This window comes from Fukomys damarensis, unplaced genomic scaffold (genome assembly GCF_012274545.1).
Source record: "Fukomys damarensis isolate Sample0158 unplaced genomic scaffold, DMR_v1.0_HiC HiC_scaffold_14, whole genome shotgun sequence".
Taxonomy (NCBI): Eukaryota; Metazoa; Chordata; class Mammalia; order Rodentia; family Bathyergidae; genus Fukomys; species Fukomys damarensis.
In genome coordinates this window covers 12403135-12416476 of record NW_022900926.1, presented here as the reverse complement: position 1 = coordinate 12416476, position 13342 = coordinate 12403135, and the positions used below count along the sequence as shown (strand labels likewise).

Below are 13342 nucleotides of genomic sequence, written 5' to 3'. Positions count from 1 at the left end.
AAAAAAAAAAAAAAAAAAAAAAAAAGAAAGAAAGAAAGAAATATATAGCACAAAACAATGGATATCTACATGCTCAGAACCATGCTCATAGAGATGGTCTGGTTAGTTCTATGACCACAACCCTGCTGTCTTTAGAGCTCACCAGTAGAAACCAGGTCTTCTCATTTCCATGTATTTCACCAGAACCAGAATTCTAAACAGACACACACAAAATAAACCCTCTTTTAAAGTCACATCTGTACAATGTCCAATGAGAAGGCCTAATGTTGCCATCCAACAACGAAGATTATGGATCAAGCCCATTACTTGAAAGAAGGCCAATATCTTTGCATGCCTATTTTAGTCTTCCTAGAAATATAAATTCTCTGAAAGAAGTAGCATGCAATATCTATGGCAGGTAAAGAATAGGAAGGCTGTGTACACATCTGAATAAACACTGTCCAGGGCTGGGGATTTAGCTCAGTGGTTTCACTGACTGCCTTGTAAATACAAGGTCCTGAGTTCAATCCGTGGTACCAAAAAAAAAAAAAAAAGCCAGTCTTCCTGAATAAACACTGTTCGGTCTGCTCAGGTGGCCTCGTGGCGGGAGGATTCCAACCTCATTCTGCAAACTTTGTGCCGTGAGGCACACGCCTGCCATATGGTAGCTACTGAGTCCAGTCCAAGGCACACAAAGACGAAATCTACTATGCTACTACCAGGTGCCTCTGGGAGGCTCTACTAGATATGGAAGGTATGAGAGAGAAAAATATGGAAATAAAGCTTATGATCCTATCGTGGATACAGGTGAGCAAACTGGCAAAGATGGGCAAACAGGAAACCTCTTGGATATCACAGAGCATTCACTGAACTTCAGCGTGGGACCTGGATTTATGAACTCACTCTGCCTACACAGAGGGCTCTGGGGAGAAACACGTGAAACCTCTGGCAGCAGGGAGGGCCTGGGATCTGTGCAATAAATATTAGAATTAGCTTCAGAAGGAAGAAAAGTCATCTTCTACTAGAAGAGGAGGAAAGAAGAAAAAATATAGCGGGATGGTTTGTGAATGCAACTGTACCTGTAATTTAAGCAGTGAGAAATTTCCATTTTATTAACAGTTTTTGTTTTCATATCATGATGTTTCAAAATCACATAGAGACTGAGCCTCTCACTGATTTGTCACTTAGAAATCTTGGTTTACATTAACAGTTTGTTTCAACATCACTTTTGTTGCTACTCAATTTTTCTCTTTTCTGGTAGTTTGTTTTTAGAATTTAGTAGTCTTAAAACATTGATTGAAAATATTAAAGTACCTGGGCATACAAATATTTGGATCACAAAGCAAGTTTTAATTTTATTTCTGTGTAAATTCTACTTTTATAGTGAACTGTTACTTTGGCATTAGGATTTTCTGCTGGTGGATGGAAAATAATTTCATATATTAATTCTACTTCTTAATTGGTAATCTGTATAAGTAGCTTCAGAATTGTAGCTTAAGGAACAAAATACTCAGAACTTCAGGCAAAATGTCTATAAAAGCTTTTTTATACCATTCTTCATATTAACAAAAAGCAGATACAATCTAAAATCAGAGAAGCATAGAATGAGAGTATCATGATTAATGAAATACATAACCATTAAAATATTATTCACTAAAGATTTAAAAATATAAATTTTATGGCAATAGTAAAATGGTATATATATTAGTAAGTACAATATAATTTTTGCTAATTTAAGCATGCTTTAAAAAATGGAGATTACTTGATGCATTTCTATTTTTTTTTTCTACTTACACATGGTTTCTCAAATGGGAATATAAAAATAGGGATGCAGAAAAAAAATGAATTATGAGAAACACAGTCTGGGAATGCTATATTGTGGAGAAAATAGGTGAGATTGCTTATAATCACTAAACTTTCAGATGGTGTGGACATCTATTTATCTAAATATTCATATATATTTTGTATTATAAAAATGCATTCTTTGTCTTCTAAAATTTCTGGCAATTTTTCTTTTGCTCAGAGTTTTTAAAAAATGTCTCTATAAAACAAAAGACATATAGGCTAAATGAAAAGGCTAAACAGGAACCAACCCTATTCAACCAAAGACTTGTTGTGTGAGACGTGAATCATTTCCCTCCCTTCTCCCTGGCTGTCTCCACTTGAAGCTCCTGGCTTGGTCTGGTCCGTAACCAGAGGACGGTATGTACTGTACCTGCACTGGATTCTTTTATTATTTGTTAGAATTTTTCCTAGTGCTAGGTCATTTTGGCCAGGAAACCATTGGCAGTTAGAGAGAGACGGAAGAAAAAGCAAAAATAATGTACTCTCAAAAGGGTGGGATTTGGAAGCTTCACACAAAACCATCAAGAGCTGGGTTTGGTGATGGCAGCCACATCTACCCTGGAGCGTGTCATTGAAAGAACGCGGTTTATAGCAGCCGCAGGCAGACTGTGCAATTAGGGTTAGGCAGGGGATTAAGTAATCCTTCAGTAGTCACCGTTACATAACACAGCGGCCTCTGCCCAGGGAAAGGAGCAGTAACTGAATACTATAGCGGGAACTGGTGGCCTAGCAGCAGCCAAGGGTCACTTGCTGTTTCCATTATAAACTTTATTTTGTAGTTGGTTTACAACCCAGACAGTTTAATTCACATCAGGCTGAAACCTGGCATTCAAATCAGAAGGCTAGAGGCAATTTTTTTTCTTTCAATAATAGAATTTTGAGGTAGAAGGGACCAGAGAGATCACCTAGTCCAGCTTGTACTTACAGCTAAGAGAAAGGCATCAAGGGAAAATTAGACATATTTAATATGGTACAGTTACCCAAAGGCAGAACAAGAACTAGGGTTTCTGCCCTCCAGATTAAAAAAAAAGTTTTTAAGTCTCTTAATATCATCCAGCGCTAATGTCATTTATTTTTCATTTATAGAGGGGATACTCAAATGTAAGAAGAGTTGACTGTCTTAATTTCACCATGGTTCTCTCTTGACACTTGAAACGATTTTCCAGGGAAACACAGCTGGTCAAGTGGCACATCAGGAAGGAACACTGGCCCAGTTTTGTGGTTAGTTTGTATTTTTATATTCCTTTTCCTCCAGTCCTAATAGTTGTCTACTCAAATACTTGGTATTCATTTATTATCCCCCAAATTATTGTGAAACCATCGATACATAGCAATCATTTACCACATTCTGATGGTCATAAAATAAATCATAAATTGAATTGAAAAAGAAAAAAAAAAGGGTTATGAAGCCAGGATCATATTTCTATTACCACAATTTGTTGAAAAGTAAGTTCAATCAGTCAACCAAACCATCATTTTACCCCCATTTTATCAAAAGAAAAATGTTGGGGTGGAATTTTTTTGTCTGATAAATTCCAACAATTTTTTTCAATATTTAATAAAATATTGTCAGAATTTTTTATGCAAATGGAGTAATGACATTGTTTTGAACTATTCATTATATTCAGTTAGCTGAAACTATACGTTACATATACATCTCAATTTCATGTATGCCTAGTGCTAATCCAACCCCAAAGAGCATCTTACATCAGCTGTACCACGGTGTCATTTCAAACCTTTGTTTTTCTAACTGGCCGGCTCTTCCAGACCCAAAACAGTACTTGATGATGGTTGTGGAACAGAGCTTTTTAAAAGATCATACCATAAATATCTCCATTTACATTTTGAAATCTAGTCCAGTACCCAGCACACAGTACTCTCCTTCTCTCTACTCTGTTGGTTTATACCCAAGATCTCAGAACTCTTTTGGAACATGTATTTTCCCTCTGCTAGATGGTGACTTTCTCTGAGTACAGGAACACACAAAGTTTTATCAGATCTACATTCTCTCTTCCATACCTCACACCCTGTACTGAGCCACTGTGCCTTTCATATGTCAGATTTACAGTGAAAATGTATGTTTATAATAGTGTTTGGGAGCTAACGCCACACACAGTGTAGGGCTGTTGTATTAACAGTTGTTGTCTTTTGTGGAAGAAAATGATGATAAAAATGAATGAGTCCCAATTTAAGATAAGAGAAAGATGAACATGCTGAGGAGACTTAGACTTTGACTTTTGTTTAGAACAAGTCAGAAATGAGTTGCAACATAAAAATTAGATTTCCCAGAGTATCATTTAACAAACAAAATCCAACCAAGAAATTGTATCTATTGCTTCTTGGACTTTTTTCAGTCATTTCGTGCTAGTTTCAACTTTACTTCTCATATCAGGATGGGCATTATGAGACCTGATTATGTGTTGTTTATACTTACTGTTTGTGGTCATTATTGTTCTGTAAGTTTATGACATTGCCGATTTGAAATCCCTATAAACCACAAAAACCACCCGGAGGAAGTGAGTAGTAACTGGCAAAGGGAAAGCATAATATGGACCGAATTAGTCAAAGGCTGTTGTCATAATTTGGCTCCGTTAGAGGATTGATTTGTTTTGCCTTTCTTGTCCAATGTATTATAACATTATTGGAGATGACTTCATAGGTCAAGTGCCGCGAAGAAACCTCACATTTTTATTTAGCATGAGGAGATCCAAACTTGCCAGAAAGTCAATATTTATCAGGGTCACTTCGTTTAATATTTTTCTTTTCTCCATAACCTAATCCCCATCTCAGGAGGTGACAACGTTAGTCAGTGGTTCAGTGCTTCTCATTTTGTCAGGACTGGCATGTAGCTCCAACCTAACTTCTGGTTGCTAAGAGTCAGACTGAAATGCTTTTTCTTTGAGTAATATATCACTGTGTTTTAAAAACATAGGTCTTGTTGGCCTTCTTGGTGTTAATATTGGGTTTTGATGGTGTTTGCGTCCTATTTTTAAAATTTGGAAACCATTAAATTGAACAGTTATAACTTACATGAAACATCTGTCTTTAAGAAAAATTCCACATTCAGACACACGAACTGCATAATAACAAGAACCCAAACGCATTTCAGGGAGCTTGATAGGAAACAAATTAAATTCTCTAGACTACTTAGTTTCAAAACTACTGAAAAGGGAAAGTGGTTTGAGATGAAATAAAAACTATGTACAATTTTTATTGTAAATCAAAATTCTAGTTAATTCTTGAAAAAATTAGAAAACCTGATCCAGATTCTCAAATGACCATGGTCTGTCCCTTGCATACCCATGCGAAGAGCATTGTGTTTCCATCATCACAGAAATGCATGAAACTCCACACATCCAGCCTCTGTGAAACTACATCTTGTGATTTCCAAATACCTGTATAACCAAAATGATGAGAAATAATTCAACAATTAAAGCCTTATGGTACAGACAGAGATTTAGTGATACTGTGTAACTGCTTAGACACACTTACACAGATATTGAATCACTCAGGTACACTCACAGCAATGACCACATTCTTGGTACCAATATTCTGTAAGCTTTCTGTAAGCTTTCCCATCACTAGGACACAATGCCCACCACCCACAACTCCAGGAGAAGTTTAATTTGCCTCATGGTTTTAAGGGATTCGGTCCATGGCTGGTAGCTGTAAGCCAGAAGCATCATGGCAGTAGGACGTGGTCGACCAAAGCTGCTTACTTCTTGGTGACCAAGAAGAAGAGCAGGAAAACAGTGCCAGAGAGGAAGAGGCCCGATTACCTATGGTCACCCCCCATGGCTTGCCCAGGAACACCCAGAGTATGCTTTAAAAGTCTCATTGGCATTTCTTTTTTTTTGAACCAGGGATTGAACTTGGGACCTTGAGCTTGCAAGGCAGTCGCTGGAACCACTAAGCTAAATCCCCAGCCCTCCTTGGCATTTGTTAATCCTGTCAAGATGACATCTCATAGTTAATGGTCACAGATATGCGCACAGATTTATATATATAATGACTATAACTTTGTGTTCAAATATCTAGAATGCTTCCATTATGTATTACAGTCTGCTCCATATATAGCTGTAACATATACATAGATATGTACTACATAGTACAGTATTATATTCAAAAGATTTTCAAAGACATCATCTAATTTCCATCTGTCCTTTTCTTTGTCATTCTCAGAGACTTTTCTTGACATGATTTTATTTTCCAAATCACCTAGCAGGCAGCCCCTCTTATGCATAGTTTTGCTTCCACAATCATGGTTTTAAAATATTTTACTTCTGGAAGCATTGTTTTAAATTCCAAGAAATCTTCTGGTTCTCTGGTTACTCTTTATTTCACAGCAGCATACTTTTGTTTTATTGATGCAGCATTCTCTGGAATCCTGTTGAAAATGACTGCTTTAAATTTTCCTTTCATAAGAATTTTATCTTTTCTCTATGGTGCTAGTTTTCTTCTTTGTTGTTGACGTTTTGCCAACATTTGGTGATCTATAGTTTGTATACGTGTGAGGAACAAAAGAGAAAAAAAAATAAAAATAATACATTGTGCTGTCTTTTGACTAGGTTCACCACTCCTACCAGAATCTGTTTTTGTGGCGAGGCAAAACTGTGACTCATATCCATGGGTAGAATCGAAAGTCAAGGTCAATTTACTCCTAAATTTGTACACTTGGAATGGATAATTCTATTTCTAGAAATCTATATTAAGGAGACAATTGAGGTTATATGCACAAAGGATTAGATGCAAGAATGTTCATTTTCAATCATAACGATGCAAGCAAAAAGAATGTAACATCAACGTTGGTGTGAAGGGTAAGTATGGTGACTGGCACAACGAAAAGCAATGTAACCCTTAAAAGTTATGTCTAAGAAAAGAAAGAGATGCTCACATAATAATATTAATAAGAAGAGGAAAGTCTTAATTGCCTAAAAAAAGTGATCCTGTTTAGTAAAAAAGATAATGAAGACTGTTTGCATGTGTTGTGCTTCAAAAGAAAATATACCAGAATACTTACCATGCTTATTCATTGATGGTGAGAACATTATAGTTTTTATTGTGCTTTCTTTCATTGCAACTATCTAACCCATTTTGTAATAACTAACCTCTGAAGTTTTTAATTTAAAACATTTAAATATATAAACTATATATGAATTTTGAAGCATAATAATAAAATAAACAATGAATCATTTCCAGATTCATGAATTCATGAGTATTACCAACAAGTCTGGAACTACCAACTATGTTTCTGTCTCATGCTTCTGTACTCAAAGAGAACTACTCTGCTGAATACTGACTTTCATTTCTCCTTTGCTGTGTGTTTAGGTTTTCCACAATACATTCCTTACCAGAGAATGGTGTAACTCTTTTTGTTTTTACATTGTGCAAAATTGAACCACACTATATGTAATTTTTATTACCCTCTGATATGTTCCAAGGATTCCTTGCCTCTTTGTTGCTATAATGTCCCATTATGAAGCTATACTCTCATTCACTTATATTTTCTCTTTATGGATCATATAAGCCTGAGTATTTTTTCATTAGACACGGTTACAAAAACTACTGTACCTGCTTCAAACCCAGGTGGCATTGTATTATTTAGGTAACAACTTGGAATGGAATAGCTGTGGTACATATTAGATACAAATTAATTTGTGTTTTTAGCCCTAAGATTATAAAGAAAATTACAGTATTAAATTAGTTAAAAATTGCTTTTCACATTTAAAGATCAAATCAATCAGAAATTTGTGGGAATTGTATAGAAGTCTAGTTCCATATTTTTCAAAATGAGTGACCCATTGTGCCAGCAATAAATATTGAACAGACCCAATTTCTCATTGGTTTACTGGCCTCAATTGCACAGCATTGCAATCTGTGAATGAATTCAGATTTATCTCTGCTTTTTATTCTCAGTCTTACTTTTGTTCATCAGCTAGTACCACTGTCATTGTTATAGCTTTGAGAAATTATGGTGTCTTCTGGGAGAAATTCTGTCACATTATCTTTTCCTCAAGGATGTCTTAACTGATCTTGTGCTTTTCCTTTCCCTAGCAAATTTCACAATCAGCTTCCCTAGTTTCGAGGAAAGACTTCCTGTTGAATTTAAATAGAAATTGCATATTGCATGTAAGGAATTCGAGGCTATCAATTTCCTTAAAACAAGTCTTCTTGAAGATGGAAAAGGTTTGCATTTAACCTTTGTATTTAGCTTGCCTTTAACATCTAAATACTTTCAAATGTTTTCTTCATAAAGAGTTAAACACGCGTGTGTGTGTGTGTGTGTGTGTGTGTGTGTGTGTGTGTCTGTGTGTGTTACTAAGGGGTTGAATCCAGGGCTTCCCAAATGCTAGGAAAGGGCTCTCCCGCTGTACGAGCTCTTTCTTTTTCCCTTCTTTCTTTTCTCTCTTTTTTTCTCTTTCTCTCTTTTTAACTTCATTCATTCACTCATTTTGCTGTACTAGGGATCGAACCCAGGGCCTTGTGAATATTACCACTGAGCTATCTCCCAGCTCTTTTTAATTTTTTTATTTTGGATTGGGTCTTGCTGAATTGCCCAGGCTGATCTTGAATTTGCAGTCCTCCTGCCTTAGTCTCTGGAGTAGTTGGGATGGCAGGTGTGTGCCACTGTGCTGGTTTGATTTTGTATTCTTCGGTTAAGTACATTTTATATATCTTGTATTTTATTACTAAGGTAAATGATATCTACTTTAAAATTAAAAGTATACAGTTTTCTAATCATCTGGCTGTATTGTCTTATTAATTCTGTAGATTCTTTAGAGTTCCGTATCTGTGAATTATAATGATTTTAGAATCTTAGAACTTCTGTTTCTTTTTATCTTACTTGATTGTTTCAGACTTCTACACTGGATGGTAGTGGTCTTCTTCTTTCTAATTTTAAAGCAAGCACTTTTCCAATTCTGCCACCAAGGTTGATATTTGATGTAGTTTCTGTTGATCCCTTTTATCCAATTATAGAAATTCACTTTTAATTCTAGTTTCCTAAGAATAGTTTAATATTGTAAATAATTACTGAAGTATAGCTATTTTCTAGGCCTCCAGAGATGATTATACAATATTTATCTTAACATCATAATTCAATGTACAGATTTTTTTCTGAGATATTTAACAGTGTTGAATTTCTTGACTATAAAAGAGTTGTGGATTAAGATTTTCAAGTTAGGCTTTTTTGTCATGTCCTTTAGTTTTCCTTTCCCATATTTGCTTGTTGGTTTTGGCAAGCAAAATAATGGGCCCAGAAAAGAAGTTCATGTTCTAATCTTTGGAGACTAGAAATAAGCTGTGGAAAAGGGCCTTTGTCAGTGTGATTAATATTAAGAAACATAATAGCAGAAGATTAGATTGGGCTGTCCGAACAGGCCCGACCTAGTCTCGTCCACACATCCCATCTGTGGAGAACTAGAGGCTGTAGCATGAAGACTCCACCATTGCTGGCTTTCAAGATGGAGGGCAAAGGTCAAGAAGCTTGAAATGTGAGCAGTCTCACAAGGAAGACACCTCTGCTAACATTCGCTCTCTGTCTGGTGTGATGGATGTAGGACTTCTTCGGACCCCCCCCTAGAATTACATGTAAGATAATAAAGTGTTGTTTAAAGAAGCCGAATTTGTAGTAATTTGTTATTGTAATTAAGAGATACATATATCTGATTTGTTATTAAGACCATACTTGGTTTATAAGATAAAACAGAGTTCTTTACCTTCTATTTTCATTTTCTGCTTAAATCTGTACAGGACTGGAATGATACATTTTTTAAAAGTTTAGTAAAACTTTTTTTTTTAATTATGTGAGTATCTTCATGACTTTGTAAAGTTCCTTTCAATACTGGTGCAAGTTTGCACTGTCATAGATTATTTTAAATTTTCTTATTACACAGTTGATATTAAGAAGGTAAAAGGTTATTCTTTCATTCTTTAAAGTTGTATTTTATATGAACCTGCAGTTTGAATTTTTTATTGTCTGTTGCAGAGATATTTTACACATATGTCCCATACCAGATTATTCCAATGTCTGCAGTCCCTGGAATCCATATCTTCTGTTTTCTCATCCTCTCGCCAGTGACCGTTGTTTGCTTTTATCACTTAGTTTATCATTTCTATGTAAGAATTCCATGTGGTAAATTATCCAATAAAAATAAACAGTACATAAGGATCATTCCATCAGCTAGCAATAGTTTTTAGTAAAAGAATGCTCATGAACGGTGGGGTGGGATGGTATTTGAATACCTTTAGATACATCCAAATGATAGAATATGTTGGAAACCAATTATCCATGGGTCTCTCACATTCTGACACATCTCAGGAACAGAAGTGCTGACTGGCTTTTCATCTGGATCTTTTTAAGCATGTTTGCATAACGAATAACCTTGGATGGCACAGACAATATGTGGCGTGCTTACTGCCCACTGTAATGAAGAAAATGTTTCCCTCTAGAAGGAAAAAAAGACAGACATGCTTACTGCCCTTATAAAATACACTCCCTATGTGGAGGTTCCTTTGCTGGAATGCAAACGATTGCATGCATGGCTTGCATGGTTTGTGTCGTGGCCATCTGTGTCACTTCCACAGGGTTTGGAGACAACGGGAGCTGTCAAGTGTAGGCCGGCGTTCATGGCACTTATGGTGCTGCAATAAAGTCTTTTGTCTTTGAGGAGTCCCATCCTCCTACAACTGGGGCACACTGACTTGCTAACTTGGAAATGAGAGAATCTCAAATACTTCATAGTTCTTAATAGTTCAGGTGATGATAACAGGATGCTGACTTAGATGTGAACATCAGTCGGAGAAGGGCTAAGAGTCCTGCAAAGCCAGATTTGGGGATATGACAGGACCCTCTGGCATCTGAAAACACATCCTGGGCAAGAAGGAGGGGCATAGGGAGCAGCCCCCATTGTCCTACCAGTTAATGGATGCTTTGAGGCCCAGGGGTGAGAGGACTGAACCGAGCTGCCCAAGTAATGCTTGATCATTGCACACTATTCTCTGGGAGGGTGCGTAACGGTTACCATGACAATGGGAAGCAAGCTCTGCAGCACCAGGCAAAAGGCACTGAAGCTGTGGTTCATGAACAGAAGCATCCCCAAAGCTGAAACGAATCCAACAGTATTTGGGGTAGGCCAAAATCTTTACAAGTTCTCTTGGATGGTCTTGTACCTGTCCAGACTTGCTCAAATTGAAGCAAAGACCTTGCTTCCTGGCATGGGGGCCCTCCCACTTTCGTATCCTCTCTCCTTTCCGCCTTCATCTTCACGCTGATTTCATCCACTGCACGGAGAGGCCTCCCCATTCCCCAGACAGACCACAGGTTCTGTGCACCTGGCTCATGATACTGGGGAGCTCTCTTGAAAAGCAGCTTGCAGCTGGGCTTTGGCAAAGCTTAACACCTAATTCACAGAGGCCTCCTGACTCTCTGGCTTGGGTCAACTGGAATTTAACGATGCCCAAATTGAAGTAGGCCCAACAAGCCACCCTTGTCAAAGGAAAATGATGTGTTCAAAGGCATCTCAGTATTACATGAAAAGTGGCAAGGCCAACCCTAGGGGAACTTTATCTCCTACTCTGCTTCCCGATGCTAAGCCACTGGCTCCAGGAGCACCTCAGTTTACAGAGGTTCTCTTGATCTCCTGGCTCAGGTCACTGAAGGTGATACCTAGGGATATGATGTCATGGCCTAAGTACTTCAATTTCTAGTAATTTGAATGCAGTTGTTAGGGTAGTGTCAACTTTATTGCTTTGGGCTCTATCCAGAGGTTGAGTGGAGCATTCCATGGGTATCCTGAGTGGATCATGGAGGTGTGGATTTGGGGCCCAGGTCTGGTCCATCACCTCTTCTTTCTGCACCTGTTCTCCTGCTATTTCCTGGAGGCTGTGAGGCTGCAACTTTTCTCTGCCATATCTTTTCACCTTGACGTTTGTGTGTTAGAGGCAGGTAACCCTGAACTGAACCCCCTGAACTATGATCCAAATTAAATATCTCTTTCCTTATATTGTAGGTGTCAGGTATTGAGTCCCATGCTGGAAAAGCTGGTTAAACACTGGAGTAAAAGCATATTCACATATGTGAATAAAGTCAGATTTGCAAGGATGTTTATTGCGCCATTGCTTTGTGACAGCAAACAAGAAACTACCAAAAAATGTCTCATTCAGGAACTCAGTAGCCAAATTACTCTACCTCCACACAAACCATGAAAAAAACAAAATAATATGAAAAATTTTTGTTTTTACAAACAGTAAATACTTTCTCAGTGAAGTGTGGATAAAAGCATGTTTCGTTACCTCTGCCATTTGTTGACCAACTGCATCCATTTGAACCCTAATAGCAATGTGCTTGCTTAGGAAAGGAAACTTTCAGGCAAGTGACCTCCCTCAATCCTCCAAACCTCTAGTCCCACAAGATTCTCGCTACTTAGTTACCCATACAAATTCAAGATTCATGATTATGTGAAAAGAAAGAGGTTGAAAAGGTGAAGCTTAACACTTTTATGTGAAAATAGCAAATATAAAGATGTTTGCATGGATTTCACTGGAAGGAAATACCAGAAACTGGTAACAGAGTTTCCTCTACAGAAAAAGACAGCGAAGCACTTGACATCTTCCATGAAAATAAGTCTTATTTTTGTTGCTATACAAAATGACTCAAACTTGGGTTAAAAATATTGTATTTTGGTTGTGAAAATCTAAAAGACAACTCACTTGTTTATGGCCTGTTATTTCTTTTCTTTCTTTCTTTCTTTCTTTCTTTCTTTCTTTCTTTCTTCCTTCCTTCCTTTCTTTCTTCCTTTCCTCCTCCTCCTCCTCTTCTTCCTCCTCCTCCTCCTCTTTCTCCTCCTTCTCCTCTTCTTCTTTTTGGTGTCTCTCTGTTGGTTTTCTTTTTTCCTATAATGAATTTGAATTTATTCCAAAGAGAATACATTACCATTTTTTAAAAGAGCTATCTAGAAAGAATATAGGAGGATAAATCATATATCCACATTTTGACAGCTGGGAGAGTGACATGACTTGTTGTGATTCCTGCTGCTAAAAAGAAAAAGAGCCCTGAAGCTAAACCCAGGAGTGGACCCGAGAGTAAGAGACGGGTACGTGACGTACAGCTACAGTCGCAAGTGCTTGCAAGAGACAATAAATGTAGTTGAAAATCTGCTTGTGGAACACTTTCTCCAATCACATAATCAAACAAAAACACAAACAATGTCTACATTTTATTACTTATTTTGATGTCTTCTTTAATGCAATGACAAACCAAGGGAAAAACAGTACTGTAACATTCCTTGTCCGTTCCGTTCATTTAGGCTTCATCAGGCAATTCTCCCAGAATCCTACATGGACAAGGTTCAGTCATTACCGTTCCATACAGACAGGCAGATCCCCAAAGGTGTGGGTGTAGATTCTTTTACTGCAATTTCACTTTGGAGGGTGTAAGGTGGAGAATGCTGTGCCATTGTCACTGCATATCTTCCAGACATTGGGAGCAGCAAATGGAAAGTCATCTTGGAGGGAGTGG

General features: G+C 37.3%; 1 long non-coding RNA gene across 1 annotated transcript in view; it reads right to left on the bottom strand.

The window, feature by feature from the left end:
• LOC109118539 overlaps window positions 1–12554 on the bottom strand; it is a 19943-nt gene extending 7389 nt beyond the window's left edge. Inside the window, exon 1 of the long non-coding RNA XR_002025882.2 lies at window positions 12535–12554. This is a non-coding gene — a long non-coding RNA (uncharacterized LOC109118539). The remainder of the gene's footprint in view (window positions 1–12534) is intronic.
• Between the last annotated feature and the right edge of the window lie 788 nt (window positions 12555–13342).